The 23,450-nt window shown below is 39.0% G+C and overlaps 1 protein-coding gene across 1 annotated transcript in view; it reads left to right on the top strand.

Moving 5' to 3' along the window:
- Window positions 1-1,723: 1,723 nt before the first annotated feature.
- Window positions 1,724-23,450, top strand: part of ZFHX4 (zinc finger homeobox 4) — a 177,710-nt gene continuing 155,983 nt past the window's right edge. The window contains exon 1 of the mRNA XM_054595244.1: window positions 1,724-2,072. The gene's annotated coding sequence lies outside the window, so the exon portion shown is untranslated. The remainder of the gene's footprint in view (window positions 2,073-23,450) is intronic.

Genomic DNA, 23,450 nt, shown 5'->3' with positions numbered 1-23,450 from the left:
TTCTCTTAATAAAGACCATATCTGGGTTTTATTCACTATTCCAAGCCTGTGGACTTTCACTGGAACCTTAGCCAGCTTTCCTGACTTGGGCCTGGGTGTGCTCTATCAAGGACTCTGCTTTTATCCTCCAGGTGTTTTGTTGGGGTTTTAATCCGGTTTGTATCAGTCCTAGGATTTTTCAAATGTTGCCTGATAACACAATGTTTCAGGCCAGAAAGGTGCAGGTTTGCAGCCTCTGTTGTTCCTACTGCTTATGCAATAAAACTTTCTGGTGGTATTTGGTCGATTTGGTGCTTAGTGCCTAAGAAAAGGTCTTCAAGCAGATCCTAGCGAACCAGAACTTCAAAGGCCTGTTAACTCAAAAGCAACTGATGCTTCACCTGTCTAGGAAGCTGGATGTTGCAAGTATTTTCTGTTTTTAGCTTGTTTAATTTGTTCCTCTCACTTTCTCTGTAGAATTCCTATTTTTGAAATATTGCATGGTGGTGTCTCCTTGTGACGTGTCGTGTAGCAGTGTATCAGGATGCTATCTGAGTAACAATGGCCACACACACACACACACACACACACACACACACACAGCATCAGGGGGTATTTAAAAGCATGTCTATTCCTAGTTTTAGTTAATTATCTTTTAATGAAAGTGTCATTCATATTCACATCTATAGTATTGGAAAGAGATAATTAGATTTTCAAATGAGAATCAGCCACCTTAAATTTTGTACCAGAAAATACCAAGTATATTTCATTCTAATGAGATCTGTAGTGGGGTTTTAAAATTCATCATAATATGCTTCAAGAAAGATAATTCAGCAGACTCAGAAGATTAAAGGTTTTTTTTTTCATAAGTCTTCTTAAAGCCCTTACATTGAACTTATGCAATTCTGATAAAACATTAAAAAATGTTACATAAAAGTTAGAACCGTACCCCCATTATAGCCCTTGCAATCATTTCTTATTAAAAAGTTTACTTTGACTAAACTAACCGCTTCCATCTTCCTTGCACAGTGTTTTCTCCCCTCTGTGTGCAAGCAAAAGATACTCGTTTAAATAGCGTGCCTACGGGTGGTAGAGCGCAATTTCTCCTGTGAAACAAGCTGGGCAGAGCGGTCTTTGCACGTAGTCAGGCACCCTTTATTTACATATATCTGCATATTTGCCCCGGCCCCCGCATTTCGCCCTTAACTTGCGTTCTTGTACGTAGCAGGATCCACAAAGCTGAGCAAACCTCTCCGTTGCCTTAACTCACATTTCTGCTTAAAGCTCCCTAGTAAACAAATCTCTGTTCCCGCTAATAATGACTTTGCCTCATTAAATTAAAAAGAAAAAAAATAGAGTGGTTAAAGGGCATTGCTTTTGCGGTGTTTAGGTTTGACCCCCCCCCCTTCCCTGCTGAGTGTGTGTGCGTGTGTCTAATGAAGTTTAGGAGTCGCGCGCGCAGGGGCTCGTGGGGTGCGATCCCCGAGGTCCCGGTCCCTGCCCTCTCCGCGGTCGCCGCGTCCGGGGCTCCCGCCGCCGCGCTCCGAGCCCTGGAAACCGCGAGGCTCCGGGCTGCTCCGAGTCCGGGCTGCGCGTCATTTGCAGTCTGGGGAATGTTGATCACCTCACTAATTACACCTCTCTCTCCCCCCTCTCCCTCTCCCTCTCCCTCGCTCTCCTCTCTCATTCCCAGAGTGCATATCGGGAATAGACACACAAAGACATGCGCACTCAACTTAATCAGCCATTTTTTTAAACAGGGCTAAAACGATAATAATTAGCAGAATAAAGACATATCGGATTTTCATTTCCTTTCCTCCTTTCCCCAACCCCTTCACAACCAAACAGCGAGACCGCGGTGGGCACATGCTTTAACTCTCCCGGACCCCCGAGGACCGCTCCATGCCCCCCACTTTCTGCTCCAGCGTTTTTATTTTCACCCAATAAAGTTCGAGGATTATTTTTTTTATTTTTTTAATTTTTTTTTTTTAATGAGCCCTCTCGTTTTACTTGGATGTGATCAGCTGTAAGTAAAATAAAAGCAAAACAAAAAAGAGGCGAAGATCGCGTAGGAACTGCAGGGGAAATGGAAAGTAAGTTTTTTCTTTAACTTTTATTGAGTAGTTTGTGTTAAATTTAGGTCGAGTATCGATTATCTTTCCAGCCTGATCTTGCACAATCTTTGATATTTCGCTCGCTCTCTCTCCCTCTCCTCCTCTCCCTCAGCCCCCGGCTCGCTCGCTCCCGCTCACGTCCCCGCATCCCAACCATCTCTTCCGCTCTGCCCCCCTTTTCTATCTCTTTCCCCTTTTTTTGGCTCGAGGATTTGCTCCGCGGAGGGAGGGAGGGGGCCCGGAGGGGCCTGATTTCCCACTTACTTTGGGGGGCTGTGTTTCTCGGAATTTAACTTTTGGATTAAGTGGTGGATCCCCACGTTTGGCCGAGCAGTTGGCTCTCCTGTTTTCTCTTTTCGGATTCTGTCTGAACCGCGAGCCCGGGCTTTCTGGTGGCGCTGGAGGCTGTCAGCTTGCGGCGGCGCGGGCACTGCCGGGGGTCCTCGCTCGCCCAGCGCCCGGAATGCGGTGCCCCTTCCTTCGCACCCGTCCTCCGAAAGTTTAGACATCGGGTGGTGGGGTCCCAGCCCCTCTCCCGGCTACCCCACCCCTTATTCAATCTGGATGTTTCCCCCCCTCCTACCACCCCCTTTCCCTTTCTCGAGTGCCGCGAAGGGCGCTAATGCCGATACGGCGGAGGCCCGGGGTCCGCGCGCTCTTGGCGGAGGCTCGGGGAGGCCGGGACACGGGCTGGGCCAGGGCTGCTGGGAGACACCCGCGCCGAGGGGCGGCGGCGGGAGAGCGGGCGGACTTGGGCGCCGGCTCACGGAAGGCAGGTCCGTTAGGAGGCGGGATCGCCGGGCCTCGGGGCTAGGAACCCACCCAGACGCGGCCGCCGCTCTCGGGCGCTCGGGCTGCCGGGTGCGCCTTAGACCACAGCACAGATGCTTGCGGCTCGGGGTCCAGAATCTTTCCTATCCTTTTTGGCCGAGGGCAAGGTGTGTTTGTGTGTGTACGGACGCGGTGTGTGGGGGGGTGGGGGCAGGGGATTGTGGCCGGCTGTGAGAACTGATTTATTCCCCGGCCCTTCCAAAGCGGCTCCAGATCTGCAAACGAACTTCACCTCCTTCGCCTCTCCGGCATCAAGTGCGCCTTCTGGCCGGGAGCCGCGCGAGACAGAAGGGCTGGAACGCGTCGGGTCTCGCCTTCCTTCTACTTCTGCCGCCCTCCCCCTCCCCCATTCTTGCTGCTCTTTTTTATCGGAAAAAAAAATAATAAAATTTCTCATGGAACGTGTAAAGTTTCTCCACCGATGCCCAAGTTACAGAGGGCTCCCATCCTGGCCCCCTCCCCCCAGAAGACGGTGCACTTGGTGTGTATTTCTTTGTTACCTGAGATCCGGGCAGGGGGCTCCTGTCGGCGCTCGGGCTGGGGTCCGGACCCGAGAACAGGCTCCCGCAGATGCCTTTGGCCGCGACTCCTCACTTCTGCGCGGTTCCGGTGAGGTCTTAGCTACCGTTCGGTGAGACACCCTCCTTGTAGGTACCAAAGGTTCAGATCGCGCACACGGACATCCCCCCCCCCCCCAAGCCGACCCCTGTACACACACACACACACACTCAACACACACTCACAGACACACACATTCTCTCTGCTCCCCCCACCGCCAGCCCCCACCTTGCCTTTCCCCTCCCCCCTTCCCCAAAAAAGCACACACACAACAGCAACACCCGCCCCCCCCCCGCCCCGCAACCAAACAAAAACCCAAAGACAAGTTCACTGGCGGAAGATGGTGGATTGACACTGACTCAGACAGAGGCAGGTTCACCAGGAAATCTGGCGGTCCCGATTTCTGACAGTTGCATTTCCTCTCCTTGGGTCCTTACCTCCCACCTCCCCCCCCTTTTTTTTTTTTTATTAACTCTGTTCTATGTTTAATCAGGGATCATGTAGATGGCAAAAGGAGAGAGAGAGGGAGTGAGGGAGAGAGAGAGAGAGAAAGGGAGAGAGAGCACAGAGAGGAGGAAGAGAGGGAGGAGAGAGACAAGAGACAGAAGGAGATTGTGTTTTTTTTTTTTTTATTGTGTTCTCCAGGATTTTCAGTGGCTTGATCCCTATAAACGTGGAGTGCTTAAAGCTCATATGTAGTATTATATTTTTAGTTGGGTGGATGGATGGAAGAGTCAGGGAGAGGCTGCGGCTGCCGCTGCCTTTTCGGGTGTTGCTTAGATTAAGACTGAGACTTGGCTGCGATTGGGACGCGACAGTGACACGGGCATCGATCGCTTCCATTGAGAGCAATGCAAAAACACAGCCCGGGTATGTAACACTCTCGGTGCCATCAACACTTGTTTTACTTTATATTTACTGGCAAAGCTGACAGAGAAGGCTCCGACTTTCTTTCTTTCCTTTTCCCTCTTTTCTGTTTTCTAACTGAAGAATAAAAACAATTGTACATAGTTGTTGGAAATGATGGTTTAAATACAACAGAAAGGAGATATTCACGATTATTTCACTACCTCTGTGACTGATTGTTTCTTACAGTTTTTATTCTCCACAGAGGAGCAGATTAAAGAAAATGAAGGTTTTTCTTCTTTTCTTCCTCTTCTCAAAAAAAAAAAAAATCCTTAAGGGAATATTTGATAGTTTTCAACGTTTGCGGTTTCAATCAGCAGGAAGGCACACAAAAATAAAAGATGGCTAGCCAGCTGTTTTAACCTCTTGCACCTGGCTTCAGTGTGGGGATCATAAGGTTTATACAGTTATTTTTAATGGTTTTAATATTTATGGCAGAAACTGGGGAGAGCGTCACTGTGTGTTTGTTTAATAGCTGGTTGCTTTTGGATTTTAAAAAGTAGGCTGATATTGAAGTGTTTACATTATTATGGCAATGAAGATATAATCAATGAAATATGGGGGAAATACCATAAATCTGAAAAGTGATATGTACCTAAGGAACAAAGAAAGGTCAGGTAAACCAGCTGTGTAAGTCAAAGCCATAGCACCAACTGTGGGGCCAAACAGGGAGAGTGGACTCTGGGTCTAGGAAGTCAAAGTTGCCACTTAAAGTTAAAACTGAAGGAAACCTGTTCAGTTCTGTTGTCATCTTTTGCAGTTTTTAGCAAATGAGCTTAAACCTGTTCAGTAATTTTGAGCTAGATGAATTATTTGAGAAGATGCTGTACCAGCAAGTAAAACATAAAGGAGGCTGAGAAAATCACTGTTTAATATTGCAGAATTTACTGCTTCCATTCTGACCATGAACCTAAATTTACACAATGAAATTTGATTATCTTTAATAACAATATTAGATCCTGCACTGGATGGATGAGAATTGAGGTGCTTTTGTTGATTGCAAGGGTTTAATGTTGCATTTCAGAATCTGATGTGGTTTGGCCTCCCTTCCATTAACTGGAAAACCCCTGAGGTTTTACAATTATTTCTTAAAGATAATACATTTAAGATTGCATTGGTAGGCTGAAGAAAAGTCATAAAGGCAAGAAGGGAGGCCCTTAATAACTCTTGAGATTCAGACATGTTCAGCAGTTAGATTGGCTCTGACTTCACCAAGGGTCGACAATGTGTCATTTCCACGAAGCCAAATTGCCCTCTGCCTATATGATATTAATGTGCAAATCAATATTTCAGGGATTAAATTTCCCTTCTTCATTTTTTATGGTTTCTACCTCAATAAGTCTCAAGTCTATTAGAAGAGGCTGGATGATTTAAAATCTTTCACTGCAAAATAGCTTGTTGTAGTCTTGTTTCACAGATCATTTTAGGATTTTCGTTGTAAAGACTAAGGGCACCCCAAAGAAGTTGTGAGGCAGGCTTAGTGTCATAAAACCCTTGTTTGATGAAGAGGTATTGGACACATAATATATATGTCTCTGTTATACACACACATACACCTGCTGCTTTAAAAATATTATGTTAATCATCTATTGATTTATTTCAAAATCAATTGAAGTGCCTTTCTTATTAGTGATTTGTTCAGCATTCTTGAGGACTTTGTTAATTTTCATAAAGACTAGGCATAGATTAGCTGGGTGTGAGAGTATTTGGGAGGGATTTTCATTCAGCAGTATTTTTCTAAGAAATATTTCTAGACACCATTGTTTGTAAGAGTCATATTCAAGTGTTGTCATCTACATATGCTGTTGTCATAGCTATCATGGCATTTTGTGGCTAAATGATTTAGTTGCTATCTGTGAAAGGAGGCCTTTCCTTCCTTTTACATTTATTTCTAGTACTCAGTAGGCACAGTGTTTCTTTTAACCCTCTTGGAGAAACACAGTCGTGAAAGAAAATATGTAATTTGGTTGCAAATAATAGAAAGCAGAAATTAAGGGGGTCAAAATAAAAGATTGTGACTTTATCACATAATCTTGGGAAGGCCTACTGTCTATCATTTGGTGGTGTTTTATAGTCTAAAACCATCTGGACCAAGTTCCGCACAGCTGCACAAATTTCATATGTGATAGAACATTTTTTCCATTCAGTGTGAAATGTTCCTTCCTAAAAAACGTACACCAGACTCGCTTAATTTAGTCTGTTAAAAGAAATGCACATGAAAAAGGACAAAAGGCTCTTTAATCTCTGCAAGCTGTTTGTTTTTCTTCAAGATTCCTGTCTGTTTGGGTTTGAAAAGTTATGTTTATTGAGGAGATGATTCTGAGGTGTGACATTAAAATAATATATGATTTTTGGACTGGCGGTCATGCTTCTGCTTAATCTGCAGAACTACTTTTTATGCCTGTCAAAACACAGAGTTAATCTATCCTTATTTACAATTAATCTCAATAAAATTAATCTTAACTGTGCTTTATTCAATGGCTTAAAATATCTAATTATATTCAATTAACTGCTGTCATAGTAATTAACATTGCTTAATTGCCTCTGCATATATTTATGTAAAGCTCATTAGGTACTGCTGGCTCCTTCTTCCTTGTCTACTTGCTATTTTTACTGTTGTCAAACCGTTTTCATCTCCTAAGGTTCGACACTGTCAGTGAGAGCAAATTCTTAACATTTTCATGAAATGAATGTCATTGCTTGCCTTTGAAAAGATACTCGTTATGAGTCTTTAAAGACTAATCTATGCCTTCCCCGCCCCCCCTTCCCTTTTCCCTGGTCCCTAGCACACTCACCAAATATTTTCTGTCATTGTTGCTGGAAATATGAGAAGCCAGGTTAAGCTTTGTGCTTATAAATGAGGAGCCTTTCTGTGTCTGCCTAGGGGCTGTACCCACAGGCAGAGTTTTTTTCCTCTAAGACCATTCTAAGGGTTAAAGACTTGGCCAAGGTTCAAACCAAAAAGCGTCCAGGGAAAGTGCCTGTGAATATGTACAAGTTTCATGTAATTAGTGCTTAATTATATTAACATATGCAAATTGTCAACTTAGGAGCTTGTTGAGCTGGCAAAGATCAGCTAGGTACAATTGTAGTATTGTTCTGAAACCATAATGGATTTCAAGTTGGATTGTGGAAACACATAACTAGCTATCTAATTTAACTCATACCATGGTGAAATTTCATTAGTCTCCATGGAGACTGGTTTAATTGTGCTGACTAATGTTCTGAGCTGCAGAATGTCCTAAAAAGAAAGCGTTGTTTGCCTAATCCACCTTACAATGACACTTGTTTGTACATGTTTCCCTTGTGTGAGAATTTGCATATGCAAATAAATAGTTGCTCTGCCCCATTTGTCATGGCTGTTCATTATCCATGAAGAGGACATTGTTACTAGGCTGTTCCTGAGTCTCCCAAGATGGGATAGTGTCAACCAGTCCAGCGACATTCTTTCATAATTTGTTTCTGATTAATAGACCAGAGTGAGTCTCACTCTCTGGGCAGCTGCAGAAGGAAGGTCCGTTCTGCCCCAGAGAGGAGTTTCTGCAGTAACTGAAGGACTTTGTCTTCTTATGATTATTCTCCCTTTTCAACCTATTGGTTAACATCATTACATTTAAAATACTGTATTCTTGTTCTCAGAATGCCTCTACTAATATTCTCTAGTTTCCTAAAGCAAAAAGATAGGAAAAGAAAAGAGATTGTTATTGGAGTATTAATCCTGTTTTTGACAGAAAGGTAAACTGATATAATTGCTTTTCAGTTGAAGGAATGGGGGTTTATACAAGTGTGAAAGCATCGGAAAAGGATTAGCATTTTTTTGCATAATGAAAAGCTCTGTTGAATAGAGTCCTGAATGGCTGACTGAATGACTAAGATGAAAGGAAGATGAAAATGCAGTCTCCTCTTTCTTTATGCCTGTGCTCTGTTCTCTCTAAAGTTATGTTTGTCCAAGACTTGGGAAAACAAGCAGGGACTCAGATTTCAGCAACTTTATAAAATGCCCTGAGTTTCCATCATCACAGGGAAGTAATATATATGACAACATTGTAGCGAGGGGATGTTAAGCAGAGGTTTGTATGTTGAAGAGTTTTCAGAAACATGCTAGGCTGGTCAAATATTGGCTATTGGGTGTCAGGAATTCCTAGCACTTAGCTGGCAAAAACAGTTATTTTAAAAAAGGCCAATAGTGTGGTGTGGATATTTAATTTAGTTAATGATGGAATACATGGTGTTTTTTTCCCCTCCATTGACTATCCACAGCTGCCTCAGTTGGTGGAATACTTCACTTGGGAAAGAGTTGTGCATTCTGACTTTGGGCAATGTTCAATGTTGTAGGTGGCCTGTCCGCTTTTGTGGCTGGGAGTGGATAGCACAAGAGGATACAGAGTTATTTTCTTGGGATTTCATTTATCTCATGTTGCCTTGTGGATGTATTGTGCATTTCATTTAGAGAGAAGTCTTTTAAAGTGGCCAACTACTGGATGTTCACTCCTGGAAACATTTGCAGTAGGGTTTTCTCCTGTCACTGCTTAGGGCTGTAACTGGTTATCAGTTGACAACGTGGTTAGGGTTCTAAATGATCTTTCTTTAGCCATAATGAGGGCAGTTAAAATGCCCTAAGTGTTAAGACACTTTCCAAGGTGGGAATTGGTTCTTTTGTACATATGTAAATCAAATGCAGTGTGGGTAATTATTTATATGTGTACATTTTAAACAAGCTCTTTCAGGTTTGAGGTCACCACAGATGAGCCATTGAATGCTGCCCCAGAGCAGGAGTGAAAGATTCTACTGGGTATTAACCTAACTTGTTTGGTTACTAGATTGTGGAACTTAGATTGTCCACATCACTGTAGCGGTTCAGTGGCTGCAGTGCTATTAAGATGGTTACATAGAAACTTGGGAAATCAGAAGTGTTTTCTCATAAATTAAAATATAAGGGTTGCCTCTTGAGTACAGAATATTGTAAAGGAAAAATGTTTGATCTTTGTTATATAAAGTCCCCAAAATTCTTTACTAGAGTCCTTTAAAAAATTTGTCAAGAAATTCTGGATTGTTTCAGAAACTTTTATGGTTAACTTTATGATATGCTTGCAAAAAGTCTTAAAAGAACAAAAAAAAATCCACATGGAGGCTATTTTTTTTTTTTAAATGCAGAAGGGCTTATTAAGGTATTTCCATAAGAAAAATGTGTTAATTTAAAAAATAAATTCATTTATATTTTAGGACATTGTTAACCAAGCACCATGTGTTGTACCTGGCTGGTTTCCAGCCACCATGGACGTGGATCACACATGGGTTAATAGTAGCTTATGTGATGTCTGCATTCTTAGGAAATGGGCAAAAGCCCAGGGTATTCTGATATCAAGATTTTAGGAATCAGACAGAAAGCGGAATATATGTTTATATGTGAACAGATGGACACATGTGAGAACTAAGTGTGCAATTGCTCTTGGCACTTGTTTTGGTTATCCCTGATGATATAACCAAGATCTTCGTGCACTTGGAGTCTTTGATGGCTTGGGACAAAATGGCCTTTTAATGAGGGCTCAATGGCATTATTTTCTTGCATAAGGATTGTGCCCCTGTGATCTTGCAGGATTTGATGTTCTGTTAATTCCCTAGTGTCAGAGGTTCACAAGTTGCCTCGAAAGTTTGATATTGTTTCACGTTTGACATAAAACCCTCTGTCCAGAAACGGCTGTTCTCCACTCCCACCCTCTTTTAAAGTTTTGTGAGTGAAATAAAATTTTGTCCTTTTGAGGCATTTTTAAATATATGCACAGAACTTCAAAATAGCTTAGACACTAAAGTCGTATTTGCTAAGCAGCTTATCTCTATTATAATTAGCCACTTTAACATTCTAGACATTAAAAATAAATAAATAAAATTTAAAAATTTGGGCAGCTTGTCTTTGTTAATATGTCATAAGGTCCTGATGGCCCCAGACAAGTCCTGAGGAGGTGCTTTAGTCATCCATGTTGGGGGTTCACACACTACCATTATATTTTTAAATGATCGATCATTTCTGATGTTTGCTTGCCTTAGCGATAGGACAGTAGACAGTTGATAACTTCTGAATGGTACCCATTATACCGTGTATCTCTAAAGACGAAGTTTACAGGTTCTATTGTGTCCTAGCTATAAAGCCAGAAAGTGTTCTGCAAGTATTTACTCAGACCTAAGTCATTTTAATCAGGGAAAATTGACTCTTGCATTAAAATATGCATTTTATAACTGTCCATAAAATTCTGTTCCTTCACTGTAAAGAAGAAAGTAAATCCATAGCTTTAACAGTGTTCAAATAAAAAAACTTATCAGCTGGTGGATGCCACCTGGTTGTGCGGCTAACAACAAAACAAAACATAACAAAACTTTGTAAGAGGGAAGTCTATGGACAATCTTAGATTTTGCTTGCGTGGAAGAGTAAACTGCAGAAACTCATTCATGTCCAAAAGCAACTTCACTAAACCTGAAAGGCTATAAATGTGGATCCTCTAAAATATGATATGTAGTCATTTTCCCCCATATATTTAGGAATAATATAATTAATACATAAAATATTCTGAGCCCACCAATTAATTGAGAATGAGTCATCTCTTTTGGTTCAGTAGATGCAAAGTCGGAGTGTGTATATAGACACACACACACACACACATACTTCTACCCTCTTCATATTAGTGCCTCACTTTCCTCTTTAGATGTACTCATAGGGGTGGCCTGTGAAATTTTCCCTGTGTGGACTAAATTTATTTTCTAAGGACTAGGCAACATGATCACAACAGAAGAGCAGGTAGGGTTATAAAGCACCTGGAAACTCACAAAATGATAAAGCTGGAAACTGCTTTAGAATTTCAGTTCAACCAGCTCATTTTAAAACATGGCTGCAGAATTCAGGAGAAGTAATCACTGAGTCACACAGCAAGGCAGGACAGTGTCAGCACAAGAACCCAGATATCCCAATGCTAGTACCAGTGGACGTGCAGCTATGCTGGCCGTTTGGAAAATAGTTTGTTATGTGACTGAATGTGAAGATGGTGGAAATAGTAGAGAAACGAAAAGGAAAATGTGAGTGGTGACCCAACAGTGATACTGTCTCCTGTGAAAGAGTAAGCTCTCTTTTACTAAAAGAATACAAATAGAATCTGGATGTCCTCTTATCTTTGTGATTGTAAATATATTTTTGCTTAAGTAGGAGATTAGACCAGGTGCTTTGAATGGTCAAGAAGAGTTTATGGTTCACAAACCCACTGATTATCTCAGTGACTTAAACATTCATTCTTAATAATCATGACCATAGTGTTAAGAAGAACGAGTTTCTATTCTGTGTAAGGACAGTAAACAAAGGCAGTGCTGTGAAGTTTTAGAGGCAGCATAGTGTATAGAAAGAACGACACTTAGTTAAAACCAGATATTCTTTGATGTGTTTACTTTGGATTCTTTTTTTCGTTTTTAAATTAGTTTATTTTAACTTGAGTTTTAGATGTTTGAAAATCTACTCCATTTTTTGACAACTCAATGACCAATAGCAATTGTGTTATATATGTGAGACAGCTGGGTTAACTTCTTGTTAGGGATGACCTTCTCCAAGTTATTTAATCTTTCTGAGCCTCTTTTCCTCAACATTATTGTAGAGATTACAGAAGACTAAAGTATTGTGAACATTAAAGTAAGTGAATGTGACAGAGCTGGAGACCCTATGTCCCTTTCTCTTTATTTTCAATAGCTGGTTTTTATGTAATGCTCAACTAAAGAGCATTTGATAAAGCAAATCTTTATGAATCTTTTGAGTAGAGATGCCCCTGTTTCCCGCAAAGGAAGGAGCAAGGAATTATGCAATGGGTATGCCTACCAGTGGGGGAACATGTAGTATCCTTCTCATATTTTCTCATTGACAGACACCTTGATGGCATCTAGGCAGACAGTCCTCTATCTCATTATCTGCCACTCCATCATCACACATTGCTTTGGTTCCGAGGGGCTTCTAGATGTTTAATGCATTCCTGGGTCTTTTATCTAAGAAGCATATTAGAACAGAAACAGTTTTTAAATAATTCAGACCTTAGTCTGTCCACATAAACTCAAGATTCCAAGCTGTCCATTATGTACAATAATAGAAGAGACCACAAAGCTTATTTCAATCTTGAAGTTGACCCAGCCTGCTTGAAAGCCTTTGAATTAGAGGATTTCCCAATGCTGGATTAGAGGCCATAGACATACCTTTCTGTGGACTTTGTATTATGATATTTTGATATGCCATGAAAGGAGCATAGATACTGTTACACAGTACCCTGTACATCAAAATTTATACCAACCTAGAGAAGAGATCCAGTTATTAATAATCCAGCAATATTATAAAACTCTTCAATTTTCTTGGGGGACTTTATAGCCAAATTATGAGTCTCTTCCTGGCTTATCTCTTGGAGTAAATCATAGTCCTTTATCTTTCCATAGCAATGCATTATTCAGTGGAGGAAAACCGAGGCTGAAAGATGATAAGATTCACTTTAAGGTTAATAAATTTATAAATACATCTTTTGGACCATCTAAACTAAAGTGGATGTCTGTTATGGTTTTTTACTTTTTAATTCATAATAATTTCCCATTGTGATACATGTGACGTACCCATTTATTGTTTATATTTTTGGGGAAATATAAGTGTATTTGGATTATAATTTCCCAGCTTTGAGTTTGATTTTTGTCTTACATTTCTATATGTTTGGTTCACAATCTTTGATACAGTTTTTCTTAAAAACAAAAGTGTGTGTATTGCTTGTGCTGGTCATTTATAGTGGCCTTGGACTTGAGACTTCATTGGAAGCACAATTTATTTAAGGCAAAGTGTTTAATGAATACTGAGAGGGTAAGGCTGTATTTCATTGGAAGAAACCAATTAGCATCTTACCATTTTTCATGATTGTTCATTTAATTGTAACCTCAAAAAATTTCAGCTTCCATGAGGGCAGCACTCACATCTGTTTAATCACTGTATTCACAGTGATGGACATTATTGGCAAATACATGGTAAATGTCATCAAGAAATATCTGTCAAGTGGGTGAAAATAATAGATGATAGTTAATTAAAAATATAGATAGGAAACTTCAGTTTACTGTACTGCTGGAATCTGCTCTCCTCTTGAAATCTAGGTACTGATAAGAAATATACAATGCTAAAAACATTTGGATCTGTCTTGGAAAATTCCATAGGGAAAACTATCTTCCAGCACAATCTAAATGGGTTTTTATAGTAGAACCATAGATTGTTGCAGTCAGAAGGGATATAGAACAATTCCCTTGTTTAACCCATAAAGAAACTAAAGCTCAGAGTAATTCCTGGGAAATATCACATAACTGCAGAGTACAGCTGATGAGATCGTGTGTGTGTGTGTGTGTGTGTGTGTGTCCCCTGAAGCAAATCATTTGACAGTTTTTCACCTTAGCTGGCTTAGCTCCTCCTGTATCCAAAGAGACTATAGTATTAATAAAGGAATAATTTCTGTTATGCTGGAGTTTTCTTTTTCTTTATTTGTGGCATTTTTTTTTCCCAGTAAAGGATGATTTTCAGTTGATATAATGATGACCCTAGGACAGTCTAGTTGCTCTGGGATTGTAAAGCTTAGCTGCTAGAGATAGGACAAGAATTGCCTGAAAGGCAAAAATTTGCAGAGAAATGGGGTGGGTCGTGTAGTTCCCAGAATGAAGCAGGGTGCAGATTAGGAATCATTGCACTTGGCGAGAAGTTGCGGGTCATAGAAGCCTGTTTAAGTGCTCACTGTCAACAGGGAAATCATGGTCCGCACTTAAAGTGGCTCACCTCTGATTTATTCATAAACCTCACACGAGCACTTGGCTTTGTTCTTATTCTAGTAAGGGGGATGTATGCCAATAAGAACAGGAATAAAGAGCTTCTTGCATGCTCCAGGAGTGAATAGCACTTTTCCTCAAAGCCTGACCTCTTTTCCTGAGGTCTGTTATGCTACAGTGGATTCGGATTGGCTGTGTGTCCTCAGATGAATTGAGAGAAGAGGGTATAACAAGTATCTACCCTGTCATCTCCATAGTATACAAAACTAGAGGGACGGAACTGGAACATGGGTTCTGATTTAACCCAAGTGTGGTGTTTATGCGAAATGGAAAGGCTTTGCTCTCCCTTCTCTTTGAAGCTTAAAGAGTTTCAAATTTAATACCAGTTAGAAAGATACTGCTTCTTTCTAATTGAAGAATACAATGATCTTGGAGTAATGGGTATTGACAATCCATCCCTACACTAAAATGAATTTAGAGAGATTTAATAAGTTAGAAAAGTAAGGGCTTGAGAATAAACTATTTCCCACGCTGGGGAAGAAATAAAGAAATAGTCTTGTGATGGCTTAGTCATGTTTGTCTGAGAGGATTTATTTGTGTTACTTCACAAATTCTGGTCTGCTCCTGCCGCTCATGGTGAGGGACGGGGACCTTTAAGAGACAGTCAGCTGGCTGTTTTGCAGTGGGGCAGAGGTTGAGTAGAGTTTACTTAAATCCCCAAAGCAACATTCAGTGAATATGAGTCTTTTTTGTCCCTATCTTATCCACTCTGGCTTCCCTTTTCTACTTCTGATGAAGTTGGTTTCTTATGACTTAAAGTACATGCATTTACACAAAAATTTCCTCGAATTTTCACAACACATTATTCCAGAAGAGCCATATTAGCAGAGGGTGATGAGAGTTGATGATGTATCTGTAGATAAAGCCATCCCCCTGTGCAGTCACGTCAGAGTCATCAGCTCATTTGTCATGGCTGAGGTAAAAATGCCAGGACCAATGAGCATGTGAGTGCTGAAGGGGGTGAAAGGGCTTTTGGAGGGAGACAGTTTTGCGCTGGGAGTTGGCCCTGGCTTAGATTTAGCTCCAGGGAAATGTTGGGATTAGCCAACGCTGGGTACAAATCCTTAGCATAACAGAATTAGGTTGGAAAATGGAGAGTTGGAGGTCATGAGGATGGGTGCTTTTCTGGAGACCTGCTCTATGCTGCAGGCCAGAAATGGAAAAGCAAGAGGTGATGGAACTAAAATTATTTTAAGGGATGTGTTTTATGCAGGTCCATTGATTTCAGCAAGGCTGAGGTCATGCATCTGCATGGCATCAAGGAATGACCTGTATAGTATGTAGATAGGGCTTTTGTCTTCAGTTTGGCTGCATTAAAAGACATCTAAAAACTTTTCAGGGAGACAGTATTTGAGAACTCAAAGGTGACAATCGGGCAAAAAGTACTTTTGACATTACCTTGGAGTGAAAGTTAATACTTAATTTAAATTACAATAATTATGGTGCAATACTTGTTCCATTGTTGAATTTGCACAAAACTAAGACGCTCAACTTTGTTTACACAGACTTCATTCTGAAACTAATCGAAAAGTAGCATATTTCCTTTAGCTACAGAAGTCCTTATCTTTGATAGACTAATACTAGCAGATTTATTTCATTTTGAATCCAGCGTACTGTTCTCTTTTGAATAATGTACCCATACAACCTTCTCTTGTTTAATTCTATTGATTTACAGTGTTAAAGTGAAATAATCTGATACCTGTTTCCTGCCCTTTGAGTATTTGTCATCAAAGAGGCTGATTAGTTTTTCCCCCAGGTCTTTAGCTGTTTTAAATGTATAATTATCATTGCATGTCATTTGATAGCTGCACTAATTGCTGGCAACTATTGTCTGTTTGCACTTAATGCTGAAACCTGATCAACATCCTGCTTTGGTTGATGTTGGTGGTAAACTTTAATTAACTCTTATTGCATTGAAGAAGAGTTCAGGCTTGGTGCTAACTAATCATTTACCTTCATTATGTCCTGACAGCTCCACTTGTTCTTGGTCCTAATAGATATACCAGTCAGTAAATAAACCTGCAAACCTTTTGCCTGGTGGTTGCTCCTCACTGATACTTTGCTACTTAAGTATAAGATAATTGGGCCCAGATAATTATTTAGTCAGTTTAGTATCTCTAGTTCCGCAGACACCAATCTTAATTGCCTCTTTCATGCTGGACAATCTTATTTTAATAGAAACTGTAGATATGAGATAACATTACTCCTTCAACATGGTTCCTATGAACATGCGTCTTTTGAATCAATACAATTAAGCTTGTCTCCTGTTGGAATTCTTGTCATTATTTTTCCTGAAATACTTTTCCTGTAATGATATTGAAGTTAAAGTAATCAGGTTACCAGCAGATCATGTAGAATTCAACTCAGAATTGCTGGCTGCTTGATTTTAATTTGTCTGACATGAAGTTTGTTTGAAAAGGGATAATATGTGGGTAAACCAAGGAGCTTATAATTATCGTTGACATTTGTTTGTTTATAATGAAATCTAATTAAAGTTCATACATTTAAACACAAAAGTTAATTACTGAATTGCTCACTTCACTATGGACAGCAGTCAAATTAACTTTCAGGCCCAACACACACGTATAACCCTAAAGAAGTCTCTCTATAATTGAAATAAAATAACCAACTAATCTTAGTGGTCAAACAGACATTTTCCAATATTTCATCCAGAAGAAAAGTTGGCATTACACTATGCCCTCTATCATGTTATTCCTACCGTAGTTTTCAATATAAAATAATTTAAAATATTAACATGAGCTATAAAAAGAGGCTTCTATTTGGTAGCCTCTAATAGTATTGTACAGCAAAAGGCTCTTGGTAGGGATGCTATAGGAGAAACTCAGTTCTTCTTGCCAACCCAGTAAAGAATTACAGATCAGCAAGCCTGTTAGCTTTCAGGCAACGTAATTTATTGGCGCTAAATTCTAATGGGAGAGCAAAAGCAAGGTTGGCAAGAGCAGAGTGGCCAGAGGCCCAGTGGCCAGGGGCCCTCGGTGTGGCAAGAGAGCCAAGAGAGTGACTGAGGAAGTTACATATTGATTGACGGGTAAAGGTGGTGCCAGCTTTACCCCCAGAGAAACATGACTACCCAGACACGTATGTGTGGAGGTCTGTTAGCCCGAATCTTTACCTTGCTCCAGACTTTATTTGTTCATTTTGCATATGTAACTGGAGGCAGGCAATTAACCAAAGCCATTTAATGGGCTTTTTCTTTGGGCACTGTGGACCCCCTCCTCTTCCCCCATCCAGGCCTTGGGATAAATACACAGTCTCAAGGTTTTCCTTTTCCCAGCTAATAGTGATGATACACACAGACTTTCAAGGGCTTCCCCAACCCCTTTTACTGTCATAATTTTGCTCATGTTGTTTGGAATGCCTGGCAATCTTACCAAACCAGTCTTAGGACTGCTCAGTTAGTGGGTAAGACATGTCTTCCTTTGCTTCCAGCCTCCTGTGTTAAGTTCCTTGTTAGATTGTAATGGTGAGGGTCCTGCCTTTATTTCCCTTCTGGCTGCTCATTTCTACCTGCTATGTAACAGGGATTTAAACATTATGCATATAACTTCATTAAAATTATTTTGAAATCATTGCTTGAACAGCTAACCTGTGATTAGTTTTATAAAAATAGTTGTGGTAGGTTTAGCCTGCAAGGAATGACATTTTTTAAAATAGTAAGAATGTACTTACACTATTGCACTTATTTTTATATTTTCTATGAGATTATATTGGTAGGAATCATGAAATACAAATAATTATACAATTATTTTCTCTTTTAAATATTCAGTCATCAGTTGATCAATAATGAATTTTATACATGAATAGGCAAAGAAGGTAAAAATCCAGGTATCTGTTAGAATATATTGTTTTCACACTGTATACAAGATAAATGTATGTGTGGAATGGTTTTCACTAGTCTGGTAAATCTCTTTTGAAAGCCCAATATTCCATAGTTATATATACCTAAAAAAAAACAATTATGATGAATTTTTAAAATGTTCCTATGTGACAACTTAAAAACATTATCAACTAAACACTCTTAGATTGTGTGTCATGCCAGACAGATTAGTCAATTGCATTTTAAAGACTAGAAATATAAACATATGAAAAGCAGGGCAACTATGATTTATACATTTCTAAAAATGATTGAAGCAGTAGTCTATGTTTTTCCAAGGAAACTAAAGGGTTCCGTGTTTAAGCTTTATACTTAGAAATGTTATTTACTTGAACTTTCAAATATAGCCCGGATTAATGGAGAAGGGTTTTGAGAAGGGAAAAATTATTCTATCCATTATGGAGAGGCTTTGTAAAATTGAGTGTAATTTACACAACCTTTTAGTATTTCCAGATAATTTATTTATATGTATATTAAAATAATGATTGATTTGTAGATTAATATTTATTTAGATGAGACAAGGGAAGATGATTGATAATGAGGTAGGGCTGGATAACTGACATGCAGAGGCATCTTCTCCTTCTATAAAGAAAGAAAAAAAAGGAAAAGAAAGCTAGTGTATTCTCATAGTATTGGCAAACAACAGCTTTCTAGTAATGCTTTAGCTGATTAGGACATCCTTACCCTTTAATGAAGCAATCACCACAAAGCCCCAATGTCAGCTGGAATACTAGCAAAACAGTATCAAAGAAGGAATCCGAGGCACTGAACATAATTACAGCTCATGTCCTTGTCTCACACCAATGCAAACTATTCATTTTCAATTAGGATGAATACGAAAATTAGAAATCAACTCTATTGGTTAAAATTATCAAAGTTTGTTTACAGAGGATAAAATATTGGGTCCATCTTGGCCAGTGATTTTAAGTTTTTCCTGAAGCAAACAAATAACATGAATCATATAACAGTGGACTTTGGTTAAGGAGGGTTTATTGATTTCTCTCAAAGGAAAGTAGCTGTAGTTTGATTAAAGTTGTGAAGAAAACTGAGTAAAATTCCTATTTCCCACAACTAATCAAATTAAGAACTACTAGACTCATTGGCAAAGTGTATCTTGACTCTTTAGTGCTCTAACATATATGTTTAAGGATGTGTCATTGTCATATCAAGTCCAGGAAGATATAGCAATAAGCGAGAGAAGGAGGGAAATTGAGGGTCGGAAGAGAAAAAAAGAGAAAGAGAATGAGAGCGAAAGAAGACCCCTGAACATCCATCACAAAGGTTGTTTATGGAGAAGGAAGTAAATCTGCATTCAATAGCTAATTTAGATCTTAATGGGAAAAAGGAGGGGAAAATGACCGAGTTGACTTGCACACTCATGTTTGTCTTGGGGAAACTTTCCCTCTTTAAACATTTGCTTGTTTTAAATGCTTTATATATTTGGTTACATCCTTCTCTTCAAACTTAATTACCTTCTCTCCTTTGTCGTGACATGGGTAGAAAGTTTTTGCTGTGTCAAGAGAGGTCGTCACACATTCTTGTGCAGTTCTCTTCATTAATTCCCTCTTGCAGAAGCATTTTCCCTCTTGCTGGGAAGGTAGAGGGTGTGCAGAGGAGCCCTGGAGCATCAGCAGGAAGCTCTAAGCTGGTTAAAGCAGCGTAATTGTCTGGACATAGACTGGTCTTTGTTTGTGTGGTTCACTCCGAATCAGCTGTAATTAACTCCAGAGTGTTTCCAGATTGCCAGCAAAGAAAAATTACAGCTTTTCTGTTTTAAATTGTAAAGCTCACAAACATTAACTATGCACATTGCATTTTCTTTGATATATTTCTATCCTGCAAGGAAATAAAAAAGCTTATTTGACTCCCCACCCCCCAAATGGGCTTTTGTGAGGTTATTTGATTTAGTGTCGATTGGAACATAATGGCTCCTTAATAGTTGGGCTTGAAATTTTTTACTTCATATTTTCAATCTTTGGACTTCCTTGGATTTGTCTTTCTTCATGCTAACGTTTTTAATACCACAGTGGTTAAGAAGCTTTGCAATCATTGATGAAATATTGAACATATACTAAAATAAGCAAATTACAGAAAAAACTGAGTAAAGGAAACCACCAGATCCAACTTTAAAGACTGAGATCAAAACTGTATCCTGACGTAACTTTACCTGTGTTTTGATATATCAAAAGAGAGGCTGTGAGACAAGGGCCCTCTGCCCTTGGTCAGCATGCCACACCCTTTTAAAAGATCCTGTACAATAGTTTATAATTATGAATTCCAACATGAGTAGAAGTGAAGTAGTGGTGTGAGCTAATACTGCCTAGGACACAAAAGACCTGTCAGCAACTGATGCCAAAAAAAAAAAAAAAATAGTTTAGCCAAAAACTCTTTTTTTTTTTCCTTTCCTCTGAATTTAACAATAAGGAATTTAAGCCTCAGTGTGTCTTTAGCAACCAAAGAAAAGAAGCTCTTGGTGTCTGCATAATACCACTTTGATAGATTTTTTTCATCAGTTCTCTGTACGTGGCAACAAATAAACAAGTATAATTATACTTGTGAAGGTCCATTCATTGCTTTGTCAGGATTAGATATATGTGCCGTTTTCACACTGCACCTCTCTTTTGTCTTTGCCTAACTCACTATGACATATTGATAGAGGATTTGGAATGGGGAAAAGGCCACAGCAGAGGCAGTGATGACCTTTTGGAAACTTGATATAATTCACGGATATTTATTTATTTATTTATTTTTTAGGATTTGAAACTTGTTACTGAATTCTCTTACAAGTGGACAACTTTTAACCCGTTTAAAGTTAAATAAATAAAGACTTCGAGTGTTTAGGAGATAGCTAAAGAGCAAATGAGAATAAAAACAATAGGCGGGGGGTGCCTATGTCTTTTTTTCCCAGAACTTTGCACGGGCTAACCTAAGGTTCCTTCTCCATTATTCTGTCCCCTTGATCAGATCACGTTCTTTTTAATCATTTCACAAACACTGTCTCACTGGATCGGAGAGGAGCGCAGGGACATTCTCAATTTAAAAAAAACAAAACAAAACAGAGGTATTTCATGTAACAAATGTCAAAATATAAATAGACTTTCAGGATTATTTAAAAAACAACAACAACAAAAAACAGAGGTAAAACTGGCCTGTCTGATTTTGGGTTCTAATGGGAACTCTGCTTTCTGAATGCAGAGGAATTCTATTGTTCAGAAAGTACCCCTTTCATTAGCTGGGCTGCTTGTAGGTGGGTCTGGTCATTTGGCAGAGCAGAGTTTAGGCAGCAGGACGAAAGCCAGGGAGAATGAGCAATGAAAGTTCTTTTCTGCATGTCGTCCCTTAATTCTGAAAAAGGGATTTACATGAATTACGTGAATTATTGAGAATACCAAAAAAAGGTGTACACATATTCTAAGCAGACCAGCAGGTATGTATTCTGAATTTAGCATCAAAATTATATCAGGTTATTTTATTTAGAACTTCTTGAGGACTTTGGGGATTTTTATATACAGACTATTTGGCAATAGAAAATAGAAATTGGTGAAGACCAAATAGAAACCAGTTTAAATGGCGAAGCAACTTTTACTGTGAGTTTACTTGTTACACAGTCATTTTGGAACAAATTCTGTGGTTTAAGTTAAATGGTTTTCTTTGTGGTCTTTTTCCTGGGACTTATAAAAGTTTAGTGAAAATTTCCTAAATGGGTCCCATTGATAAAGGAGATCTTCTCTGACATTGATGATGGTGAAATCACTTAGTATCATATTCAGTATTTAAAATATATGGACAGTGTCACTGTACATATTGATCTAAATAATTTTTTAACTCTCCAAACTAAAGTAATTTCAGCAAATTATACTGGTAAACATTGTCATGGTCATAGTCAGTAGCTACGAATTTTAAAAAAATTAGGCAATATATTACTATCAATTCAGATAGGTTTGTCATTGTTGTTTTTGGAATGAAATGTAAATTTGATTGTATAGAAGACATGTATTTGACTTAGCTTCTGATTCGTGTGTACCTTATTAAGAAGACATTGATAGGCAATTTTGTATAAAATTATGTGGGAATATTCTAACAAAATATATCCTACCGTTTTGCTTTGACCTGTGATGGATTCTTTAGTGTAGTTTTCATAATTTTTTTTAACAAGGCAACAATGCTGTCACATTTCTGGAAGTTAGTTCTGGTAAAATAAACATATAGGCTCTACTTCATACAGAGTAATATTGCGTTAATACATTGCAGAGCCCATTCAGCATCCGCCAAAGTTATTAACTACCTATTACCGATATCTCTTTGAGGTGTACTCAGCATGTGTGTAATAATTCTAGCAAGTTGTTTGTGGGCTGAGGACTGTTGTAGGGGTATAAGCAAAACAGAATTTAAATAATAATAAAAGCTCGGAAACTCCTTTACAAAGCTATAAAGTATTTGGGAACTTTTCTTACCTTTGTAATTAAGGTGAATCATCTTCCACATATCTGCCTAAGTTATCTTATCACGGGAAAGAAAAAGAACACCCTGGGTCTTGGAACTTTACATTTTAATTCAGGATCATTAATTTAATTTTATCGATCAGCTTTCTTTCATTCCAAATCTATAGTCTATGACTGCCTTCCAAATTTCCTTCAGTCTAGCAGGAGATTGTATTTTGGGAATTTTGGCTGCCTTCAGTATATATACATTGTTTGTGCCAATTTCTTGAAAGCAAAGGTAAACATTATGTTTGTGGACTAATTAGAAAATCATTAGGTTTTCATGCTTATGGTTATCAGATAATTTCAGAGGGTTTTAAAAGCTGCATGCATGCCATGAAGATAATTAACCTGGAGCTTATCAATGATTAAAATTACATACTAAGATTTGTGATGTTTGATTCATGAGCAATTAGAATGTCATCTTAACCATGGTATATACCATAACGAATTTTGATTTCATTTTCAATCTCTGCAGATCTTTTGATGTATTCTACACTGATCACTTCCTCTCTGAATTAGCTGACAAGATTAAATTTGATTACAGTCAAGAGAGTATTAAGAAGTTGTTCCTCATACTTAATACTTCAATGAGGCTTTTCTTCTATAAAAACTTTTCATAAGGAATTTCTAAAATGCTTAGTAATATTGGTGAGCCCGGAGTTTTGTTTTCTTCTTAGCGCCCTGCCACTGTGAGGTCTGTGCAATAAATGCAGGGGCATACAGGCGGAGACACTGCATGTCTTCCCTTCCCAATAAAATACGTAATAGAATACGGCAACATCAGGCTTTCCTGTATCTAAAGTTATCAGCCTAAAAGCGTTG

This window comes from Pteronotus mesoamericanus, unplaced genomic scaffold (genome assembly GCF_021234165.1).
Source record: "Pteronotus mesoamericanus isolate MK-2021 breed Mesoamerican mustached bat unplaced genomic scaffold, CSHL_Meso_final scaffold_54, whole genome shotgun sequence".
In the NCBI taxonomy this organism is placed as follows: Eukaryota; Metazoa; Chordata; class Mammalia; order Chiroptera; family Mormoopidae; genus Pteronotus; species Pteronotus mesoamericanus.
This window is presented reverse-complemented; position numbering and strand designations above follow the sequence as displayed.